Consider the following 24,208-nt stretch of genomic DNA (forward strand, 5'->3'; position numbering starts at 1 on the left):
CAGCCAGATAAAAATAACTATTGCCTAAGTTTAAAATTAAGGATATGATTCCCATACCTGGAAAAGACCAGCTGCCGGCCTGTTTATCTTATTCCTACTGGCAGCCCCATGGCCATCATTTAATGAAACATTGCATTGTACTGGTCCCATATAAGAAGGTCTTGTGCTTATTTCTGTTATCTGGGAGCAGACATTGGCAACACTGGACTTTCTGGTAGCAAAGAAGTATGAGCTTCACTTTGGGAACCAGGAAAACACAACTTACCTAAATTTTCAAGAGAAGAGAGCCAGTAGGGTTTAGAGAATTGTTTAACAACATGCAAGTGGAGCTCCTTGAGTTAGGAGAAGTGTCTAGACAAGTCGGAGTGCAAGTTTTAGCTCAATATTTATTTTCTGCAAGGCACCTACAGTCCTAGAAACCACTTTAACTTCCCCTAACTCCAAATATTTGCTGAGTCCCTTCCCACCTGAGTGCTTCCATCTTCAGTATTGATATCTCCTAGTTCTCTCTAGCTCCTCTTTCATTTTCCCTTAACTCCTATCAGTGATAACCCCATCTGTCTTACAAATCTGTGTTATTTTAAATCCTTTGTTTCTTTTAACCTTATACTATCACACTTACTGTCTTCAAGTTGCGGATAGTTTCGCTATTTTACCTTTGCCCATATCAGGCTTGCATCATCATGTATGGATTATTATTGTGGCCATATAGTATTAATATACGATTTCTAACTTATTTCTAATGTATGACATCACTTTTCTCAGTGGTTATATTCTGCGTCTCAATGGATAATTTATTACAACCCTATAACATGGGTATGATTAATATTTCCTGATTTCAGGTGCAGAAATAAGACCCAGAAAGTTGTGAGGAGCCGGCGTTAGGACCCTAAGCCTACGTTCCTTAACTTTTTAACCATTTTGTCTCTCTCCCCATCAAAGTCAACTTCTTTCCAGTTTGTCTTCTGTGTTCAGGTTAGAACATCTTTCCAAAACAGAGTTCTGATCATCTATTTTTGTTCCATGGCCTTCTTCTTTGTCTTAGCAAACATAAAAGAATGTATAGGATTCTGTTTTGGGTTTTATTCCCAAATGTTTGAATATCTAGAGACACAGATACTTTCAAAACATAAATTGTTACTATTAGTGAAATTGAGTATATCATTTTATGTGTGAACTTAGGAATGGTATTTTAGAGTGATCATGAATTTTCTTTAAGACACGAGCAGAGATTTTCTGAGATAGGTAAGGGATTTCCTTGAGATGAGAAGTGTCCAGACTGGTGTGAAAACAGCTTAGGAGTAAAACTACATACTTGAGTCCAACAAACAAAGACCTCAGACCCACAAGCTAGAATAATTATTCTGACCAAATAAATATCTTAGCAGTGCTCAAAGTCTATGTAGATACCCTATTGCTCTCAGCATATATGAATGGAGAGACTTTCTTTAAGCAGATCATAAATACTTTGATAATGCTATGCAAACAGAAACACCAAAATGACACCCAGGATTTGGAGGCAGATTTTTTTATCTTGATGAGCACTGATACTGATCGAAATCATTCCAAAAATATCAGGCCCTGATCTTTGGTGGTCTAGAACTTTTATGGGATAATCAAGCAGGAAGTACAGAAGCAAGATAGTTTGTCAGTTGAGGATTGGTTGTTGTAACATGTATCATAGGACCAGCTATGTAGCACAGTGACCAGCCATTTCTGAAAAACAAAATTAACAGGAACTGGATCTGGACCTATTACCTGGGCAACTAATAAACTGAATTACACTGGTGGTGGGGGCATCTTCTACATTTCCCCTCCTTTTTTAGTTTCCCCAGGAAATCTTTGCTGGGCCTGTTAACATGTGATCTTCTGAGACAAGGCTTACCTAGAAGCAATAACAATGGGGCTATCAGTGGTCCTAGGATGGGCCCTAGCTAAGGTGCCCAAGACTGAAAATTCGCACCGGGAGTTTGTAGTTTCTTTCCTGTACTAAAGCGTTTCTCCCTAAGTTGACTCTGACAGGGAGTGATAGAGTTAATGTCCAATCTTTAGGGCCTTACTGGTTATCTTTTCATTTTCTCAGGGCAATCATCTACAGAGTGAAGGCAAAGTAAGGACAGGGTTAAGCATCCTGAAAAGACACAAAAATCAAGGGGAATAGGAATGGAGCAATCCCGTGAATGGCGTCCTCAGGCTTCAGCCAGGCATGGACTGTTCAGTATCCGGAGTGACCAGAGCACGGCTTTGGGTGTGTCATCCCCTCAGAGTGAGCTGTCTGCTCTAGGTAAATGCTCCAGCTGATCTAAGGCTGGATTTTGGAAACTACCTCCATTCCTAAGAGAGCTACTTCCATCTCTTAACAGGGTATATGCAACATCTGTCATGGGGGTTATTTTTCAGTCCACAGTTGTTTAAGAGGCCCAGTATAGCATGTGGCACCTGGACAGTTAGATCTTGGTCTAAGGTGAGCTTGTCAGCTTTCTTGATCAGGACAGTGGCTGTTAGAGCATAGAGGCAACGGAGGGAGACTGCTCTTAGTGACTGGAGCCTAGTATTTGCACAAGTAGGCCACTGGGCACTCCCAGGGGTTGACAATTTGAGTAAGAATAACTTTTTGACAGAGGGGACTTTTGAAAGCAGAGAGTTCTGTTCCATTGTCTGCCAAGAAAGTCACAGGTTTTCCCCCAACTTTTGCAATGACCATGGGCTCTTGGGGGCCCAATTTGATAGAGCTCAATCTGTCCTACCCATCCAGGCCCAACAGGATCAGGTGAGATTCAGGTTGAGATGGGCTTGGATAGTAAAGGTTTCTTTTTATCCTTGCTCCAGGGCAGGTGTAGCACTCACACCCATAATCCCAACAATGGACCATGAATTGATCAGAAACTCTAGAAGCCCACCCCATGACTGCATGAGGCTTTGGGGGGCATCCAGACACAAACCATAACATATCACACTTACACTATGACTGATGAGGAAATTATGGTTTCAGGGAAATTATGGTGACTTTCTTACTTTTGTCCATTTAGGTAATGATGTGGCCAGGTTCTTTGCACTGTGCATTTTTGCACTGTCCACAGTAAATAGACAAATCAGGTTTTAAAATGTAATTTTTAAGGCTTAGCTGCTATTATTTGGATCTGGACTGTCCCCCCATGGCCCATATGTTAAAGACTTTGTCTTGAGCATTTGGGAGTGGGCAAACTTCTAAGAGGTGGAACCCTGCTGAAGGAATTGAGGTCATTGGTAGTGTGCCCTTGAAGTGAATATTGGGACCCTGGCCCTCCTTTGTCTCTGACTTTCTCTCTGTCTCTCTCTGTCTGTCTGTCTCTTTCTCTTCTTCTCTCTCTCCCACCTTCTCTTTCCTAGCAGTCATGATGTGAATAGTGCTTCTCTGTCATGTGCTTCCACTATGACGTACTATGCTGCCACAGACCCAAAGCAATGGGGCCAAGCAACCATGGACTTAAATCTCCAAAACTGTGAGTTAAAATAAACCCTTCCTCCTTGTAGATTGATTCTCTAGGGTATTTTTCTCCACAGTAACAGAGAGTTGATTAACATAAAGTAACCGATTTAATTGCTTATGTATTTCTCCAAGCAGAATAGTGGTCAGTGCTATAATTTCCATGACCTGTACCAGTCAGTACTAGTGATGGCAAACCTATGGCACATGTGTTATTTGTTTTTCTTTTACAACAAAGGATGTTAATGTGTGAGTTGTATTTTTCTGAACTAATACCTCAGCATTCATGTTTAGGGCTGGAGATATAGCTCAGTGGCATAAGCACATGCCAGGCAAGTTCAAGGTCCTGAGTTTGATTCCTGGTTCCCACCAAAAAAACAATAAAAAAATAAAAAGTACTCGTGTTTAATTGCAGTGTCGGCACTTAAGATAAATAAAGTCTGGGGACGCATCTCTGAAAGTTTGCCATCAGTGATATACAATATAGACATACCTCACATGCATGCAGAAATGCAAATACAGTTGTCCTTCCATTTCTGAGTGGGAAGGGCTGCAGTAACCCCTGCTGACATCAAATTCTGAGGATATATAAAGTGGTATAATGTTGCATATAATCTTCACATCATATCAATCTTTTGCCTCATATTTTTTGTCATAATACACTTGCTTTTTTCTTTGTTGCACATTAAACAATTTGAATAAAAAATTATTTGGATACATATTTAATTTTTTTCTGATTATAAAAGTAAGCTCCATAATGACTAGAATAGATCTGTACAGTTTGTCACCATCCCTAGTGTCTAGCTCAGTACTTGAGCACTTAGCACATTCTGAATATTTAAAGATTAGTTCTCAAATGGTAGGGCAAAATAATGAATCATCCAATGAATGAATATTTATTCTTATAGAAATACAGTAAGAGTCAATAATAGAGTTGATTGCAGAGAGCCATAAAAAGAGATAAACCTGAAATCATTTCTTATGTATAATAATTAGTATGAGTCAGGGAAAAGATGAGGTAAAGGTCACATAAGTCAGAGGGAAAATGTTATGAGAAAGAAAACATGGGCACATATACTGTCATGGCAATAAAAAGATCTGGAGATTCACTGATTGATGCTTCTGAACTGAAAGAGGCCCAGCCCATGTTAAAAAAATTTGCTTGTGAAAATACATTGTGTTAAATGTTTATGGCAGTTGTGATATCTTTACTGCTGTGGAAACCCCTCTTCGTTGAAGATAACAATATGTAATATAACAACCACTGTTATTTTCCTATCACTCCCTTGTTTTGAAATTCTATATCATTTTTATTGTTTTTGTGTTGCTTTTGGTTTTGTCTTTATTGTTGTTAATTTGTTTTTTCTTTAAAATAAAAAAAATTTGCTTTTCAGTGCAAAAAAAAAAAAAAGAAAGAAAGAAAAGAAAAGAAAATACATTGTGTTTTCTCCTAATCCCTCAAAATTATCTTACATTTTCAGAGCACCTTGGTGACTGTGATTTCTAATGAGGAGTTAACTGCACTTACATGACATCTTTATATAATATCCTGATGATGACCATAGCACATCAACTCTCTCACTACTGATTGGCTTGAATCTGACATCATTTGTTCCCCAGCATAATAAAGTGACTCTTTTTTTTTGAAAGAAAAGGACAGCACTTATCCTCTTTACCCAAATAATAGATTATCCATTTACCATTCCATTGAGATTTACAAATACGTTTCAAATTACATACCTCCATTACTAAATCCTTCAATGGTTTTCCATCCACATTCTTGACTATGACCTTTCAAGATGTACATGATCTGAACACTGGTTGCATTAATGATATTACAAATGCTCACGGGCACCCAGGCATACTGACCCACTGATATTCATTCCTTGAACAAGCCAAGTCTGTTTCCTCCTCCAAGCAGTAACTGGTTAGCTTCTTGCTTGCTAGTAATCTCTCCTTCAGGTCTTCAAAAATCTCATTCTTCTCTTGTTTCAGATTGTATTCAAATACAATGTACTCAGGATGCCTTTCCTTTTTTTGTCGTTGCCCAGTAATCCCGCTACGTCAGTTCCCTTCTATTTATCCTATCAACCCGTTGCAATAGAATTGGTTATGCCACAGAAAGAAGAAAAACCAAAACCCATGGCTTTAGTTCTTGCTTATTCTCATGAGCCTACCTCCAGCCAGCTGAGGGGTCTGCTCCATGTATCCCCACTTCAGGAACAGGCTGGCAGATCACTTAAGACAAGAGCATGAAAACGCAGGCACTGACCCTTAAAGCTTACATCTGGATATGATGTTGAGATTTTTCTTCATATTTTGTTGGTTGAATTCAGTCAGAGGTCCATATAACAGTAATTGAATAAAAAAGTGCCATACTACCATCTATCTAGAGCAAAAACTGGAGGTAGTTGATAAATGGCATTATGACTATGGCAGTCTACTTTGTTCTTCTTAATTGTATCTAATTACTACCTTAATTCTATTATGCTTAAGATGGTTTTTGCCTGATTCCCTGCTAAAAGCTGAGTCTCAGACGGCAAGAGCCTAATCTTTCAAATAACTATTATATTTTTAACATCTTAGACAGTTCTGGCAACAGACTGGATGATAAATTTGTATTTGTTATTATTAAAGAGCTATTGAAAATAATAGGCAATTCCTATAGAAAAATCAGGCTTCATGATAGGAAATACATTGGACAATCCCTTAGTAATCTTTGTAGAACTATGAGTCAACAGTCTTACTGATTTATTGAACTTATTCATCCATTTACTCATAACTCAGCAAACGTAACCAAGCACATGTTAAGGGACAATCACTGCGCTTAGTGCTATGGGTGGCATAAGAAAGACCCAATTCTTTATGTCAGAGAATTAGCTGCAGTGGACAAGTAAACAAACAAATGGAATGTGAAGGGATCAACAGCACAGGAGAAATGACAGATTTTACTCTGAATTACTGAAAAAGTGCTTTGTGCCTCTTCTCCATGCACAGTACAACAAAAGTGCAGATTTAGACCAAGTAAATTGGTCTGTCCATCTGGATATTTCACTCAGGGATTTACTTCTAATGGTGTTGTTCAAATTGTCCATCAAGAGAAAATTCCAGACTTGAAGACATAAACAGTGTCTAATGGGGGGAAGGGGACAGACGATTGAGAGAATGACAAATCCCCTGTGTTGTGTGAAGCAGAGATTTCAGAAAAACCTAACATCTGCAGCTCATCACTAGCTAAAAATAAATGCTACTTTGCAGTATGCCAGATGTTCCTCCTCACTGGAATTACGATGTAGGCAATACAGTTTAGTCAAAGCAGAAAATAGAAGCAATCACTTAGAAAAACATCTTACCCTTAAAGTAACCAAGTTTTAACTGGAGCCTCAGACCATATAACCTGGGAGGAAGATAAGAGATTATATAAATCTTATTTTTTTTTCTTATTGATTAGGGCATAAAGATGCAGAAAGATCCAGAGGTCCTAAATAAGAAGCTACATAGTGGGGCTGGGGATTTAGCTCAGCAGCAAAGCACCTGCCTGGCAAGTGCAAGGTCATGAGTTCGATTCCTGGTACTGGAAGAAAAGACCAAAAAAAAAAAAAAAAAAAAAAAAAAAAAGAAGCTACATAGTGATAGAACAATTTAACCTCTTTATTTTACTATGCAGGCATAAATTGTAGTTTTTCTGTATGCTTTTAAGCAAGAGTAGTTATTTCCCCCCCAGTTTCTAAAAGAAGTATAATAAGCCATATCAGTAGTAAACTCCTGTTTCATCTTATATACTTCACTATTAGAGAGAGATAGAGAAGATAGAGATAGAGATAGAATAGAGATAAGACAGAGAGAGATAGAGATAGAGAGATAGATCTCCATTTTGTCAACAGTTGCTAAGTGTTAAGGAAACATTATACATAACCTAGTACTGGACATTATTATTGGCAAGGAAATATTGTGAAATGAGATAAAGGAAAATCAAGGAGGACGGAAAACAAAGTTACTCTTTCTTGGTCCTTCAAGTCTTTTGCTACAGGGAGCATAGGTGATTGATGACTCCATCTTTTGCCCGCATCTGCACTCAGGCCAAGTTTGACCAGTGAGTAAGCACAACAGAGATACTAACACAGGGTGATTCAGGCTCCTCCAACAGCTGCCTTTAGTTTGAGTACTCTCAGCAATGCAGTCTTTCTTGGAGCTCACTGCTTTCTTGACCCTTTCTGTCCCTTTTTACCCACTCACTAGAACGTGTCAGACCTCTACCACAGTCTGTAAACTTTTCTACCTTCTCCAACTCTCTTCATTTTCCACAAGTTTTGCCCTCAATGAGTCTCCTGCATGTCTAATCAGCTCTGCTTTACACATAACCCAAATTAACATATGTGTTCACATTTCCAACTTTGCTGGAGTCCTAAACACTTGTTTTGTTTGTCTAATGAGTACCATAAGCCTAGATATAATAGAAAGTAAAGATAACAATAACTTTAAATAGACTTAAGTGAATTTTAGTTGCATAATCTTGAGCAAAATTTAATTTTAGTAGTTTTTATGTTTTTCTGTAAGGATGCTAATGAGGCACCTGACAAGTAATGTTACCATACAATAAAGGTATTACTTTATTTGACAGTGATTTATAAATTATAGATTTAAAAATCTTTTGTGCTGTTCAACTAGAATTGTACTCATGATCATTTTTTAAAATGATAGATTTGTAGTTCAGCAGGCATGATTAACCTCATGAATTTATTTCTACATCCCCTCGAGCCCCCTAAAGTGATAAATGGTTTCTTTTGCTTCATTTTCTATGATGTGGAAATCCAGAAGGGCAAAGACAGAAAGCGGTGAAACAGCAGAGGAGAAATCTCTGCATATCTGCGGACACGGGAGAAACAGTAAGGGTGAGAGCCGAGCAGAGGAAACTATAACCTGGTTGGCCTGAGATGCTGAAGCTGCCCTGTACCATCTACAGAAGCCTCAAGAGCCTTTGTGTCTCTAGGCACAGAGCAACTCCAGGGTGAGGGTGCTGAGCAAACAGATGTGAAAACCATAATTCAGAGCCAATTCTACTACATTTCCCATCATCAGCACCCTGACTCTGCAGGAGACTAGAGAGTTTTTCTTGGAGAAACTGGATGTGAAAACTGGAAGGCTCAGGGAGAACAAGAAGAATAAATGAGGAGAAGGAAATGCAGGAATGAAAGAGTGGGATTGGGGAAAGTCTTTCCCTGCACAAAATTGGTGATGAAAATACAGTTCCTTCTCTTCACTTTCTCAGGGTGAATAGTAGTGAATTACTTTCTATAGAAACTTACAAGCCTTAGTAAAAATGTAGAAATCATGATAGGTTTGGATATTATCAATTTGTATTCAGAAAAGTCAAGTGCTAATATAAAACATAATTTAAAATGTAGGAAGAGTTTTGAAATTGGTTAAATATAGATAGAATTTTGAGACACATGATATAAAGAGCTTAGCTTGCTCTCGAGGGGTGATTGGTGGAAATTTGAAAGTTGCAGACAATTCTGGAGAGGACTCAAAGGAAAGTTAAAAGAATTTAGGCAGTGTTTACCATGTTAGGGAATATATATGTCATCAAGAACAGAGTTCTAGTAGAAATATGAATGTTAAGGACGCTTCTAGTGAAAGCTTACATTTTAAATGATGAATGTGTTATCATAAACTGGAGAAAGAGAATCCTTATCATAAAGTGGCGTAAATCTTCACTGAACTGTGTTCTATTCAGGGTGGAATGTAGAACTGATAAATTATGAACTTGTTAAGTTAGCTGAAGATATTATGAAGCCTTCCTGCTTATAGGAAATTTGGAGAAGAAAAAGATAAATTTGGAAGGAACTGTTATGCAACATAGATCCAGCATTTGATGATTTTGGAGGCCATCTACCTACATATATTTCAAAGGTGGCTAAAATTAAGAAATCCACTCATACAGAAACATGTTCTAGAGCACTGACCAAGAATGTGGCTAGGTAAAATTTAGCTACAGAGATTAGTTACATGTGTGCCTGGTGAAACCAATGAATTGCATCAGTTAAATACAGATAGAGAGATGGAGTTATTCAGGAAGGACTCTGTTCTACTGTGTAAATCTGAGAGACATATATGGGAGGCCCAGAAGGTTGTATTTTTCTTTTTATTTTTATGATACTAGGGATTGAATGCAGGGCCTTTATACTGAATTAGAACTCTAGCCCTGTCTCAGTTACTTTTCTCTCGCTGCTGGGACAAAATACCTGACTCCCAAAATTAAGGAAGGAAAGGTTTATTTTGCTTACAGTTTGTGGAGGTTTCAGTCCGTACTTGGCAGATTACAAGGCAGAGTGGCACATGGCAGAGAGCTACAGCTCAGGGCGGCAGACAACAGCTAAGCAACCAGCATACACCAGCGAGGAATGGGGGAGGCATCACCTCAAGCACCCTTTTCCTCTCCCTTACATATGCAAACTATCCACTCCTGGGCAGGTGCAGCTCTCACACCCATATTCAAACTCTAATAGCCTGCCCCATGGCCGCAAGAGGCTTTGGGGGGACACACAGACATAAACCATAACAAGCCCTTTCTAATTTTTTTTGAGACAGGGTCACACTAAGGTGCTAGGTCTCCAAAGCTGGGCTTAAACTTGTGGTCCTCCTTCCCTAGCCTCCCAGAAGCTGGGATTACAAGTGTGTGCCATTATGCCTGGCTCCCAAAAATTGTTTGATGATGTTGCACTAGCAGAAATGCTGAAAGATTGGACAAAAATGGACAGAGATCAAGCAAAATGAAAAAAGATTGCCAGATTTCCAGGATTCTATAGGCAGCAAACTATAGCAATAACCTGTGGTGAAACCCAGCAGGAGACAAGGCTAGCTCATAAGACACAGAGCTCCCAGTCTGCTGTGCAGTGGCTGCTCTTCACTCCTGATCAATGGTTAACCAGGTTTTTAAGGGAATTATTCAATATAAATGAAAAACCAAACTAATCAGCAAAACAGAAACTTGAGCAAACTGAACGTAATTTGAAACAAACTCTCTTCCCCCACATGGCACACAAAATAACACCGAGTGGAATTAATAGCCTGAGAAAACTAAGAAATGGCTTTGCTTTCCTAAAATAGTAACAGGATGCTTGACAGAGGGAGACAATCAGAGAATGGAAAAAGCACTTGAAACAAAAGTCCAATAATTGAGAATGAAATATTCTTAGATATATTGGAAAATGAAGTTGATTAAACTCTCCCAGAGAATAAGCCCATAGAGGAGAAATAGAAAGTACATGAGAATCACTACATCAGTGTATGAGGTACAGTACCTCACCAACAAAAGTGAAAAAGGACCTCAGGGTGAGAGAGAATGCACAGAGGAAACAGGAAAGGAGAAATTAACAACAATGTATAGTACAATTTGCCACTATTGAAAAAACCAAGTATCTGCTACAGTATGTGCTTAATATTGAATGGGAAAAAGAAGCAGGCATAAAGCATATTATTCAGAAATTTCAGAATAGCCAAGAGAAAAAGATCTTTAAATCTTCCAAAGAGAAAGACATATCACATATAATGGGTCAAGAATTCCCTAAACAGTTATCTTCTTGACAATAGTGCTAGAAATGAGGAGACAAAAAATGTTTTCAGCTTTTTGAATGAGAACCATAATTTTCTTTAACTGCAGAAATTGAAAACCTGTTATCTAAAATAAAAAATAATAACTATGAAATTTTATATTATTTAGTTGAGTTTAAGTAAGTGCTGGGGAACAAATCCAGAAGATTTGTAATTGCAACTTCAAATGAAATGAACCAAGGGTGGCATGATAGTAGGGAAATTTTAGGAGTATTTGTCTTTTTAAACATAGCCATGTATGGATGGACCTGTATGACTTTAAAAAATTATCAATTAAGAAAAAAATCCTTGCCTAGATACAACGTATCTCACCTTAATATTGACACAAATAGCAATACCTCAAATAAGGCTTTTCAAATTTGGGATCCTTGGAAACTAGACCTAAGCAAATGTAGACATTTAAGGCAAAACCAATTGAGTGTCATTAATTGTTACCTTTAAGCAGCTAATTTTGTACATTTATATGTATGTGTGATATTTGGCAAGTTGAGCAGCAAATTCATTCAATTACTCATAACTTTCATGAAATAAAGTTCTGAAGACATTTCTCTGGTGTAAGGAAACATTTTGCATTCAAGAGGTCGATCTTTATTACTATTGATCCCAACCATAAACATCAATATGGTGGATTGACTCCTCTCTCAGACTTGACACAGTGTTGCAAATAATCTGGTTATTGAAATTATAATGTAATCATAACTCTGTGCTTAGCAAACTAAACCCAAAAGAAAGAAAATATGTAGTAAGAAAAAATAAATTGCAAGGGATAATGCATTTTCCAATGCTCAGTGTTTATCTACAACTATTAACTATTAGTTTCAGAAATCCAATCACTTACAGAAATAATCACAATCACTATCTTGGACTATTTAAAATTTTGCATATTCCAAAGAGGGCTGAACTTTTGTATTTTGTTAACAATTGATGTGCAAGAATATTTTGTGTTCATGGTTTTTTTAAACAAAAGAACAACTATTAAAATCTAAAACTAGCTCTTATAAATAGGTCTAGGCTTTTGATAAAGGAGCATAAATGAAATTATTTATTCAGTCAAGATTGAGTAAGTATCTCTATGTCAGGCATGATGCTAGCTCCTAGAACATAAGCACATTCTGGAGATCCAGCTGCTGTGATCCGGGAAAACGTTCCTTACTGTAACATGTCATGCCTTGGATTTTACTAATTTTCCAAAGACCTCCTGGGTTAACTGGACTGATAACTTAGCGTTTATTTTTAATATAACATGGTCACCACAGTGAAGCTTGTTTGCACCAATGAACTGAATAGTGGAAACAGCTCTGGAGTGTGAGTGCTGAATCAGGTGTGAGCTAACCAATTAAATTAAATTACATGTTCTATGCCATTTAATTCCAGCAGTGATCCTCTGACGTAGCTGTTATTGCTCCTGGTTGAAGATACTGAACCTGATGTTACAAAATTTAACTATTTTTGGGAACCAGGATTTAAAATTTTCCATTTCCCTGGTTGAAATGTGGTGGCTCAGTTTCTCTCTTTCCCTCTTTCTCTCTCTCTCTCTCTCTCTCTCTCTCTCTCTCTCTCTCTCTCTCTCTCTCACACACACACACACACACACACACACACACACACACACTTCACCTCTCATTTCAATTCTCAATTCTCATTTCCTTGGGCATCTCTCATCTATAAAAACTCAGTACAATAGCGTACATTGTTAGTTTAGCTGTTTCACTGACTGTGTGTGCTTTCTTGATGGCAAGAACTGTGAATATTTTGTTGGCTCCTGTAATTTTCAGGCCTGGCACTTGATATGGAACAACAGATTAAACAAAGGAATACACCAATGAACACAGATCCCCAGTACTCCAAAACTGATGCGCTAATCAGCAAACCAACTTCAGTAACGCTTCAACTTTTGCAGGGTTGATGGTAGACCACATGGACTCTTTGAGGAGGTAAATATGTGTCAGTTTGTTCATTTTCCTCTGTGTGTGTTTGTGTGTATGTGTGTGTAAGTGTGTGTGTGTAACTCTGAGAATTCTGAGAGCTCTTATTGGGCTCAAAGCTCTTCAGTTTTCTACTGCAGAAATGAAATTATAGTAGAAGCCAAAAGGAAAACATTTTCCTCTAAGTTATTGGCTTTACTCAATAAATACAGCTCAATAAATACAACTAATACACAATTGATATTTAGAAATACAGCAAATAATGTTTGTCTTTAGTTATTGTTATGGTTTGGGGGATATTGCAAGGAAACAATATAAGACAGGACACATATTTTATAAGATTATTTATAATAGTCACCCAAAGAATGGTATACAGAAGAGTGAAGGAAATCTGTCTACCTACTAAGACCAAGGAAACTAGTTGAGGGCCTGGATTCCACAGAAATGTCCTGCATGAGTCCCTCTGAAGACCTAAAGCTCATAACAATGCCTCCCAGGAATCCATCTGGAGGCCCAGAGCCCATAACAATATCTCATGCAGGCCTGTTTCACGGATCTGTGCTGTGAAGGCCCAAAGGTCCATGGTGGAATCTAGGAGGTCTGTGCCAGTGGGATGAAGGATCTGTGCTAGCAGGCTGAGGGATCTGCACTAGAGCCTGGAAGCAATGCACAAGGTAAGAACCACAGCTTCCCTGAAAGGTATCACAGCCATCCTTAGCGACAGTCAGGTCCTGAGCTCCTCCAATGGTGAAGACATCTGAGTTCCCATCAGGAAAGTCAATGCAACAAGCTTCTTGAGGAGACTGAGCTGTGCACCTTCTTCCCCTCCAGAGCCAGGAAGCAATGCTCAGAGTGAGGACCAGAGCTCCCCCAAAGTGAACAGAAGCTATTCTCAGTGCCAACAAGGCCCCGAGCTCCCTGGAGGATGAAAACAACCAAGTTCATCAGGAAAGCCGGCATGACAAGCTCCTCCAACAGAACCAAGAGCTCCTTAAAGCTTCTACCAGCTCCCAACAGCCTTCCTCAGCTCCCAACAGCCTAGCTTCTTCAGTTCTGCCTCTTTTGCTGCTGGCAACAATCTTCAAGTGGGCCTCCCACATCCAGCACCATGCTTACTCAGTTCAGCTGGGGGTTATAAGTTGATCACCAGTTGTCAATCCACTACAGTTATTTACCAAACCAGAAGTGTATATAGTTACTTGTTCACTCTCACTTCCTTTTACCACTTCTCTCTCCCTTGGTTTTTACTCATGTGAGTTATTTTTTTCTTCTACATAGCACCAATGCTGAGAAGCTGTATGACTCTGAGAAGGTCAGCTCTTTGAAATTTCTTCCTCCTTGAAATTACAATAAAACCATCCATTCACTGAGGTAAAGACTAAATAACCTAATATATGCAAAGCCTCTAGTATGTGAGGATTTAATCACTTCCTTTATCCATTAGCAATTGTTGATTAAAATTCGTATATACTAAGTACCTTCCTAGGATCTGGCTTCCCAAAGATGAGTATAAGACCTGGCCTTTGCCCCAGAGGAATAGCAAATAATTTAGAAACATAGATAAAGCTTTCTACATTTTGATTTTCTTCAGTTTTTCCTTTTTCTTTGCTTTTGACGTGTCTGGAAAATAAGACTCATATAGCAATTGTGGTTGTAGGTAAGCAGGAGCCTCTAAAATAAGTACCTAGTTTTTAACATCAAGCCAGATCCTGAGTCAAATTCTCCCTCTGTTCAGAGCAGCTAGAGTTCCTTTTCTCTGAGATGACAGATAATTAATTCCATTGCCAAGGTCGGGGTCAGGTTGCATAACTGAGGTGTGGTGGAAATGAAATAAGGACACCTCAAACCATCATGAAGAAAATCTTCCTATGACCCCAAGTGTTACAAGAACTCAAGAACAAGAGTCAGCCAAGAGGTACATTTGTCCTATTTAACAAACAAATCTCTCAGTTCTAATGTGTGCCCCAGTATGACAAAGACAGCATAAACGGTCATCATGAAAAAGCTAGTATCTTAACAATCAAAGACAAGACAGGACTTACTGACTCAGCTGGTGAATATTTGCATATGAACATGGTGTGACAACTCCCTTCACTCCTTTGACCTCTAGTGGAACTCATTTTCTCCATGAAGCTGTAGGAAAGGGTACCTCAGAGTTGAAGAATCTTAGGCTGGCAACTTTCACAACAAAAGAAGGTAGCTAACTCCTCCTATGCTGTTCTTTCCTGAGAGTTATGTAACAGTGTCCTTTATACAGATTCCAAAGTCAGACTGGACAAGTTCAAGTCCTCACTCTGGTGTTCATTAATAAGGGTACAATGGCAAATCATTTAATGTTCCTGTTACTTAATCAATTCATCTTTAAATATGAAAATAACAAGTGATTATCTTATAAAACTGTGAGGATTAAATAAATTAATTCACCTAAAATGAGGTAACAAGTACTTTGCATGTAATAAAGCCCCAACAATATGAGCTTTTATTCTTGCCAACAAAATGGAAAAATAATAGAACCACATAATTGTCATTAGGATTGAATAAAATTATGGAAATTAAATTATTGTTAGAATATAAGGAAGTATTACTTCTCTTATTATTTTTATTACACATCAAAGTAACTGGACCATCTCAGCAGTAACTGATTTCTTTATCTCTAGCCTCCATAAAATCAATGAATTGGTATCTGCCTTCTCTAATTTTCATTTTGTTTTGATACTTTCTCGTATTCCAGTAACCAAAGAGACAGTGATTTTAAGAGTACATTTTAGATATACCCTGAGGTAGTGACTATGATTGCCTATTTTTTTTTAATGAATCCAACTAAATTGCTATTACTGTTGTGAGGGAGAAATGTATTGATGTTTAATTGGCTAACACTGGTAAAGAAAAGTAGCATTTATAATATCCTGAGGAAAAGAACAAGAAATCATTAATTTCATTAATAAACAGTTTACTTCATTTTATTTCGTGAGTTTTTGCTGAACTATATCTGTGTGTGTCATGTCTTCCTAGAAGGATCAGAAAGAGAGAAAAATCAACGATTATGGGTCAGAAAAAAGTAACAAACTCATCTTAACACTGTATGTCCAAAAATATTTATAGTCCTTTTCTTAATATATTTTCTTCTGCCCTTTAAATGTCTTTAGCCTTTCTCATTTTTACCCTTTTCAATATTTTTCAACAGAATTCTAATGTAAAATATATGAGAAATATCAGAAAGCTAATTGCAAAAAGAAACACTACTCTGCCATAATTCTGAAAAAGTGGCAGTTTGAAATATTTATAGCATATTAACTTTACATTCAGGTCCTCTGGGGAGACATAACTCAAACTGTATAACCTTGATCTCTCTTTTTGCTATTAATATTGCCTCAGCAATGTGTCAGTGGCATAAAATATGTGGACAGTTAAATACATAGAATAAATTTCAGATGCAGAGCCATACAAATATGGTCAACTTGCTATAGGCAGGCTTTTTTTTGGTCCATTTGTTTGCTTTTAATTAACTTTTTTATTAGTACATGTACATAGCACATCTTAATTCTTTTTAGTTCTCTTTCTCCTTCCCTACCCTTCCTTGACTTCCGTTGCTTGATTCCCCTTCCTATTTGCAAAAGATTAATTTTTTTATTTCAGTTTGTCTATCTTTTATTTTGCTCTTTAGAATACTTATGCTTTGGATTTATCATATAAGAGGAGCCATGGGATATTTAAGCCTGTGTGTCAGATTTATTTCATTTAACATTATAGTCTCAATTAATAGACATTCCAAGGTAATTCTTGGAAGGAACATAATTTACAGTGTGATGTGATCAAAAATATAGTGAGTGTTTTCATTTCATTTCATTTTATATTTTATAAATTTAATTTTTTAATTTTAAAAGTGAAAGAAAACATTGATAGACACACAGACATTTACAAAATAACACAAAAACAACACAAGCTATACATATTTTCAGACAAGGTGATAGGAAATAAACAATGGTGCTTGCGTTACATATTGATATGCTCAAATTGGTTACTCAGGTAAACAAATATAGGCATGTAAGATTGATCAAATAATTAAACATTAACTGTTCCTTTCAATAAAGTAAAAGAAATGAGTAGTACAACTATCTTAGCTTAGCTATCCTGTGTATACCTATATACATATTTTTCACTTATTTCTTTCTTTTCTCTTTTCTCTCATCCCAGTTGTTCCTTCCTTTGAGCAATTTGTTTCCCTTTCATAAGATCAGTTGTACCTTTTAGACTTTTTTCACCCTTTCAGGTTCTTAGGCTAGTGAGACAATACAGTGTTTACACATGCAGGTCTGATTTATTTCACGTATGAGTATGGTCTCTAGTTGCATCCATTTACCTATAAAAGCCCAGAGTTTATCTTTCCATTATATAAAAATACCACACCTTTTTTCCATTCCTCAGTTGATGGGAATTTGGGTTATTTCCACTATTTCGCTATTACAAATTGTGCTGCTATAAACATAGGTGCACATATATCGCTGTGATATGATGTTTTCAGTTGTTCTGGAAAAATACCAAGAAGGGAAATAGCTGGGTTGAATGGGGGAGTGTTTTCATTTTAAAAAGTTATTACAGTAAAAGACATTGTCATCAATTCCCCCTCACTCTGTTCCATTGTTTTTTATAATTTTTTTTATAATTCAGAAGCAATTCTGGATGTTCTATTTTGTGAGTCTCTTTACTTGTGCTGTTGTGTCTCCATCGATGTCCTGAGTAGATTCAAAGCTTTTACCTTTCATGGAAATTCTGACTTTGGGAAGAGCCAAAATTCTCATAGTGCCATATCTAGTGAATAAGAAGTAGGAGAACACACCATAATGTTTTTATTTGATGGAAATTGCCATAACAGTTTTATAATAACTCAAGACATTGAGTCAGCCACAGAAAGATGCTCCTGAAAGAGGACTTTCAGAACTGCTTGAGAAAGTGGCAAGAACAGTGGGATAACTGAAGCGAGGGGTAGTATTTTGAGAGGAACAAATGGCAACATGTCTCTGCAATAATTTTTTCATTTTTAATTTAAGTATTCACTGTTTCTTTTGGTCACACCATATTTAACAAAAGTGCTAGAATGACTGAGTATACATTTTCAAGAAAACCTAAACTAAACCATAACCTTTTTTCATACTACATGCAAAAATTAACTTGAAATAGATCGTAGATATAACTGTTAAGACTATGGAAGTTATAGAATAAAACATAGGAGAAAAACTCTGTGGCCCTAGATTAGGCAAAATTTTTTTAGATGCAATAAGGAAAACGTAAACTGTAAAAGAACAGTTTGACACCTTGGCATACATCAAAATTAAGCACTTTTGTTCTTCCAAAGATACTGAAAAGACAAGCTATAGACTGGGAAAATATACTTGTCAAATATATTTGTAAAGAACTTGTTTCTAGGGAACAAAGATATTTCAAACAAGAAAATAAGCAAAGTAACCAAGGTATAACAAATGACAAATAAGTTTTGTATATGAAAGGCATTTAATCCTTATTCTTCTTGGGGGGACAATAGAAATTAAAACAATCCTGAGATTATCAGTACCTAACCACTTTTATGCCTAAAATTGGAAGAAAAAACAGGAAGTGTTGGTGAGCCTTTGGAGCATTGTGGGTTCTCAGATGCGAAATACTAAATGGTGCAGGTACTTTGGAAAACAGATTGGCAATTTCCTATTTATTTAAGAGCATGCTTATCCTGAACTTCATTAATGCTAGCGCTATTGATTTTCAAAGACAAACAAAAATGTTTAGACACAGTTACACTTGATGGTTATAGAAATTTGATCCAAAACAGCAAAAATTCTGGGAACAATACAAATGTCTACCAAATGCTGAATAGATAAATGAAATACAGTACACCATAAAATGGAATGTTATTCACTAACAAAAAGTAGCAAGTGATTAATATACCCAGGAGAATAAAATAATACCCAAAGGACTATGCTAAATGGAAGTAGCTAGACAGCAAACATTAACGCTATATAATTCTTTTACATGAAAACCTAGGAAGTAGAAAGATGTAGTGGGGAAAAGAAGCTCAGAGCTAATCAAAAGGTCAATGATGGAGAGAGGGAATTCACTGCAAGGGAAAACAAGAATATTTGGGAATGATGGAAATATTTTATTTCATGATTGGAAAAATGATGATGTGGGCATATTGAGTTGTCAAAACACACTGATTAGAGCATTAACATTGATAAATTTTACTGTATATAAATTATGCCACAATAAGCCAGTTAATAATTTCAAACATCCTTGTAAGGGTGACTTGTACAAAGGATTTTGGTAAGACTTTGAAATTAAAAGCATTGCAATCTTCCATAAATATAATCTGTAAGTCATAAAAATGAAATTCCAATTGGTTGTCTAACTCCTTGAGTAAGTAATAATATTTAAATTGGCATATATGTTTTGCTTAGAATAAGTAAGTGAGGGATTATTTTATTAAACCAGAGATAGAAGTGAAGAATTTCTTTTCCCTTGTCTAGGATTTAGGTGCAAAATTTCAGACTAATTTATAATACTTGGCTCTTGAAAGTTTCTGGTGTTGGTCTATATATTTTCTTTTATTTATTTTGTATTTATTTATTTGCTTTATCGTAGCCCCAACACTGACACAGAAACTAAGTTTCTGATTATAACTTACACAGATTTATTTTGATCTCTCCCCTTCCAAACAATTTCAAAACCTACCCAATGCAAACACTTACCCCAAATCTTTTTTATTTTATTTAAATAAAATTAAATTTAATTTAAAAATTGACAAAAAAACAATGAAGACACAATCAAAACAACACAAAAATAACAAAAACAATACATGACCTCAAAACAAAATGATAAGCGTTTACATTGGTTGCTACGTTGCATATTGTTATCTTCAACGACGTTGCTCAGTCCACCACACATAAGAATGTAAAATTGATCAAACAATCAAAGACAGTAACAAGTAAAACAAAATAAAACAAAACCAACATTGGAAATGATGCAGAGCTTCACCATACAAGATGGTAGGAGTTCAACAATGATTCTTATACTAACATGTTATTGTTTTCAGATCAGTCATTCTGATTACCAATTCAAGTGTGCAAAATTGATCAAGAAAAAAGAAAATTTTAAGCATTGACTATTCCTTTTAACAAACCACAGACATCAGCAATACACCTATTCCAGCTTTTTGGTTTTTTTTTTAAATGAAAAAGTTATCCCAAATCTTGTGGTTATATCTGTTTTGTCTTTGGAAAAAATACTCTGTTATATTTAATTGTATTTCTAAAAATACTTTTCATGAAAAGGATATTTCAGGTGTATTAATTTTGCTGTTTATTTTGTAGAGTTATATACTACTAATATATTTTAACTCAATATATTTCGGCTACTACATTTCATATTATATATATATATCTATAATTCATTGATTCAGGTCTCATAATATTTCCTTTTGTTACCGTGATAGAATGACCATTGAAAACACATTTGCTTGAGCATTATTTTGAATATCTACAGAGTAAATGCATAAGAGTTTTAGATCTAGAAAGGAAATGAGTGGACCATGGAGTATGTGAATATGATTACAAAATAATGTCTATTTTTCAAAAACATTCTTGGCAGGAGTAAAAGGGATATCTTAGTATGTAATAGCCTCTCTAGCTCTTGGTATTATTGGCTATATTGATATTTGCTTTAGAAGTATTATATATTATTATATTATGCTCTTGACTACAAAAAGATTAAAAATTATTGAAATTACATTATTTGAAGTTAATAAGATCATCTATAAAAAAGCCAAATGAAAATTATATTAACAACTTTTAAAACTACTAATAAACAAGCAAAATAACTAGATTTAAGATCAATATGCAAATATCAACTTAATATACAACTGAAACAAGGCCAGGGGTGGTGGTGCATGCCTGTTATCCTAGCACTTGGGATGCTGAGGCAGGATGATTGCCTTGAGTTCAAAGTCAGCCTGGACTACATAGTGAGTTCAAGGCTAGTCTGAACTACATAGCAAGATTCTGTTTCAAAAAAGAAACATACAACTGAAACAAAAATATACTTAGAAACTTAATTTTACAAATTTACAACTAGTGTAGAGAATACCTGGGAACCAAATCCAGATAGTTTGATTCCAAATCATACATACAGAAACTTTTCAAAAATGTCCGTGCTATCTATAACTGGTTATCAACTTAAAATAATGTTCAGGAGTAATGAAAAGGTGACTGTATCTTTAGAGAAACAAAAAGTGAGAGGGGACCATTCACAGATTATTGATTAACACCATGTAAAGTACAGACTATTGATTAACACCATGTAAATTATGTATATTAGTAAAAAGGAAGCAATAAATTTAGGGAGAAGAAACAAGATAAAATATAAGATGAAAAGTTAGAAATATTGATAAATTATCTTAAAATGCAGTGTTAGTACTACAAGATTTTATTATAAGGGAAAATACCATTCTTGGAGATGATGATGATAGAGTTGCTATATTTGGCTAATGTAAAGGAGTCCAGAAAGAAAGGAGAAGTACAAATTTATTTTAAGAAATAATTGCCAAAAACTTCTGAAATTTGAATGAAATATTTAATCAACAGGTCCAAGAGCCCAATGAAATACAAGAGCTCCTCACCTAAAAACATTAGGGTGACATTTCTGAAAGATAAATATCACAATGAAAATATTAATACAGATGAGGAAATCAACTCATCTCGTACAGAGGAGCAACAATATTATTGCCTAAATGCTCATCAAAACCAAGGGAGGTCAGAAAACAGAATAATATATTCAACTGATTAGATTAAAAAACAATCAGTGAAAGGTGAGAAATTGATCTTTCATCTACATTGTTGAATTTATGACTGTTGAAATTATGATGTTGAATTTATGACAATTTTACCTTTATTTCTTCTTTATTTTAAAGTGAAAAAAGATAGACAATAAAACCAAGTTTTGAAACAGGTTAGTAGGACAGTTACAACAGTTGATACATAGAATATTATTGTCTTCATATTAGTTAATCGAAGTACAATATACAGGTGTGTTATCTGTTCAGACAATATTAGCTCAAAGTATTCTTTTCAACGAACTAAGAGGAGCTAGCTGTAAATCTATCTTAACTGTCTTGTGTGTACATGTACTTTTTCTTTTTCCCTTTCTTCCTTTCCGCTCTTCCCCATCACTGTTTGTTTTTCCTTTTGCACAGTTTTCTCCCAGTTCATACTATTGATTGTACATTTTGGATCCTATTTTAAATATCTCACACTAGTGAGACAATATGATGTTTACACATATGGGTCTGATTTATTTCACTTAGGAGTATTGTCTCGAGTTGCATCCACTTACCTGGCTTGAGTGGGACCTCTGACCCGTTTCTTTTCTTTTTTTTTTTCTTTTAAAGAGAATAAAAAAACAATAACAAAATAACAACATAGACAAAAACAAAACAACACAAAAACAGTAAAAATGCAAGGTTTCAAAACCAAGTGATGGAAATTAACAGTAGTTGTTATACTGCATATTGTTATCTTCAGCAAAGTTGTTTCTTAAGGAATCTCCACACTGATTTCCACAGTGATTGCACCAGTTTACACTCCCACCAGCAGTGGAGAAAGGTTTCTTTTTTCCCGCAGTCCCTCCAGCATTTGTTATTGGTTGATTTACTGATGATAGCCATTCTTTCTGGGGTGAGATAGAATCTCAGTGTTGTTTTAATTTTCATCTTTCAAATGACCATTGATGTTGCACAGTTTTTCATGTATTTATTTGCCATTTGTATTTCGTCATCTTGAGAAGTGTGTATTCATCTCAGATGTCCCTTTTTGGGTAGGATCTTTGAATTTGGGGGATCTGATTTTTTACAGTTCTTTATATGTTCCAAATATTAGCCCTTTGTCTGTAGGGAAGCTGGCTATAATTTTTTCCTAATCTGTGAGTTGTCTTTTCACTCTGTTGGAAATTTCTCTTGTTGTGCAAAAGCTTTTTTAAAAGGTGAGATCCCACTTGTTGATTCTTTGTATTACTGCCCTTGCCTGAAGTCTCTGCCTTCACTTGTGTCTTTGAGATTTCTATCTATTTTTTCTCTTAGGAAATTTAGTGTCTCTATCTTAATATTTAGGTCTTTGATCCATTTTGACTTCAGTTTAGTGCATAGTGATAGACATAGGGCTAGTTTTAGACTTTGGTGTGTGGATAGCCAGTTTTTTCAGCACCATTTATTAGAGACTATCTTTGTTACAGTAAACATGTTTGGCTCCTTTGTCAAAGATAAGGTGGCTGAGTGTGTTTGGAGATCTTCATTATTTTTTATGGCTGAGGTGGCATAGTGATATCATTTATTTTATTTCAAACATTGATGATTTGTATCTTTGCTCTGTGGTTTTCTCAGATTTGGTAGGTGTCTATTAATTGTATACTTTTTTTTAAGAATTAATTATTATTGTTTTGTTTTGTTTTGGTTTGGTTTTGGTTTTTCTCCGGTACTGGGAATCAAACTCATGACGTTGCACTTGCTAGGCAGACGCTGTGACGCTGAGCTAAATCCCCAGCCCCTGTTTTTGTTTTCTTGTTCTAAATTTTACTGATTTCTGTTTTTATCTTGTTTCTGCCCTCTTTCTTGCAGTGTAGTTTATCCTTCTTTTCCGAGTTTCTTGATAAGAGTGTACATTACTGACTTCAGATCTTTCTTCATCTCTAATGTAAGCACTTTGTCTCTAATGAAAGTGTTATCAATTACCCTTTCAGCACTGCACTAGTGCAATAAATTTTGTTATGATATGTTTCTCTTTTCATTTAAGGCTGTGTGGTGGTCTCAAGACCCCCGAGGGAAGCGAAGACCCGTGAGACTCTGAATTTGGGGAGCAAAGGCTTTATTAGCAGGCCTGGCAGACACAGACTCCTGAGATCGATCCCGAGAATGCTCGCCTCACAGACTAAGCGCTCTGAATTTAAGCACTGTAACCGCAAGAGGCGGGGATGAGGAGGGCCAGGGGATGGGGTGATTTGGCGTCGTAGCTTAGGGTTGGGGAACAAGCAGTTCAAAAATTGGCGGGGACAGCAAAAAGCCACATCATTGGAGAACAGGGGAAGGGAAGCGGGAGCAGCAGTTTAAACATCTTGTAATAGGATGGTCCTTTTAGCTAAGGGGTTTTGGCAAGTCATCTTAACTCAGCAG

General features: G+C 36.2%; 1 pseudogene; it reads left to right on the plus strand.

Annotated features, from left to right (window-relative positions):
• The first annotated feature begins 2,163 nt into the window (after positions 1–2,163).
• Positions 2,164–24,208, plus strand: part of LOC102030052 — a 129,857-nt pseudogene continuing 107,812 nt past the window's right edge.

This window comes from Chinchilla lanigera, unplaced genomic scaffold (assembly GCF_000276665.1).
Source record: "Chinchilla lanigera isolate Chin_1 unplaced genomic scaffold, ChiLan1.0 scaffold00060, whole genome shotgun sequence".
Taxonomy (NCBI): Eukaryota; Metazoa; Chordata; class Mammalia; order Rodentia; family Chinchillidae; genus Chinchilla; species Chinchilla lanigera.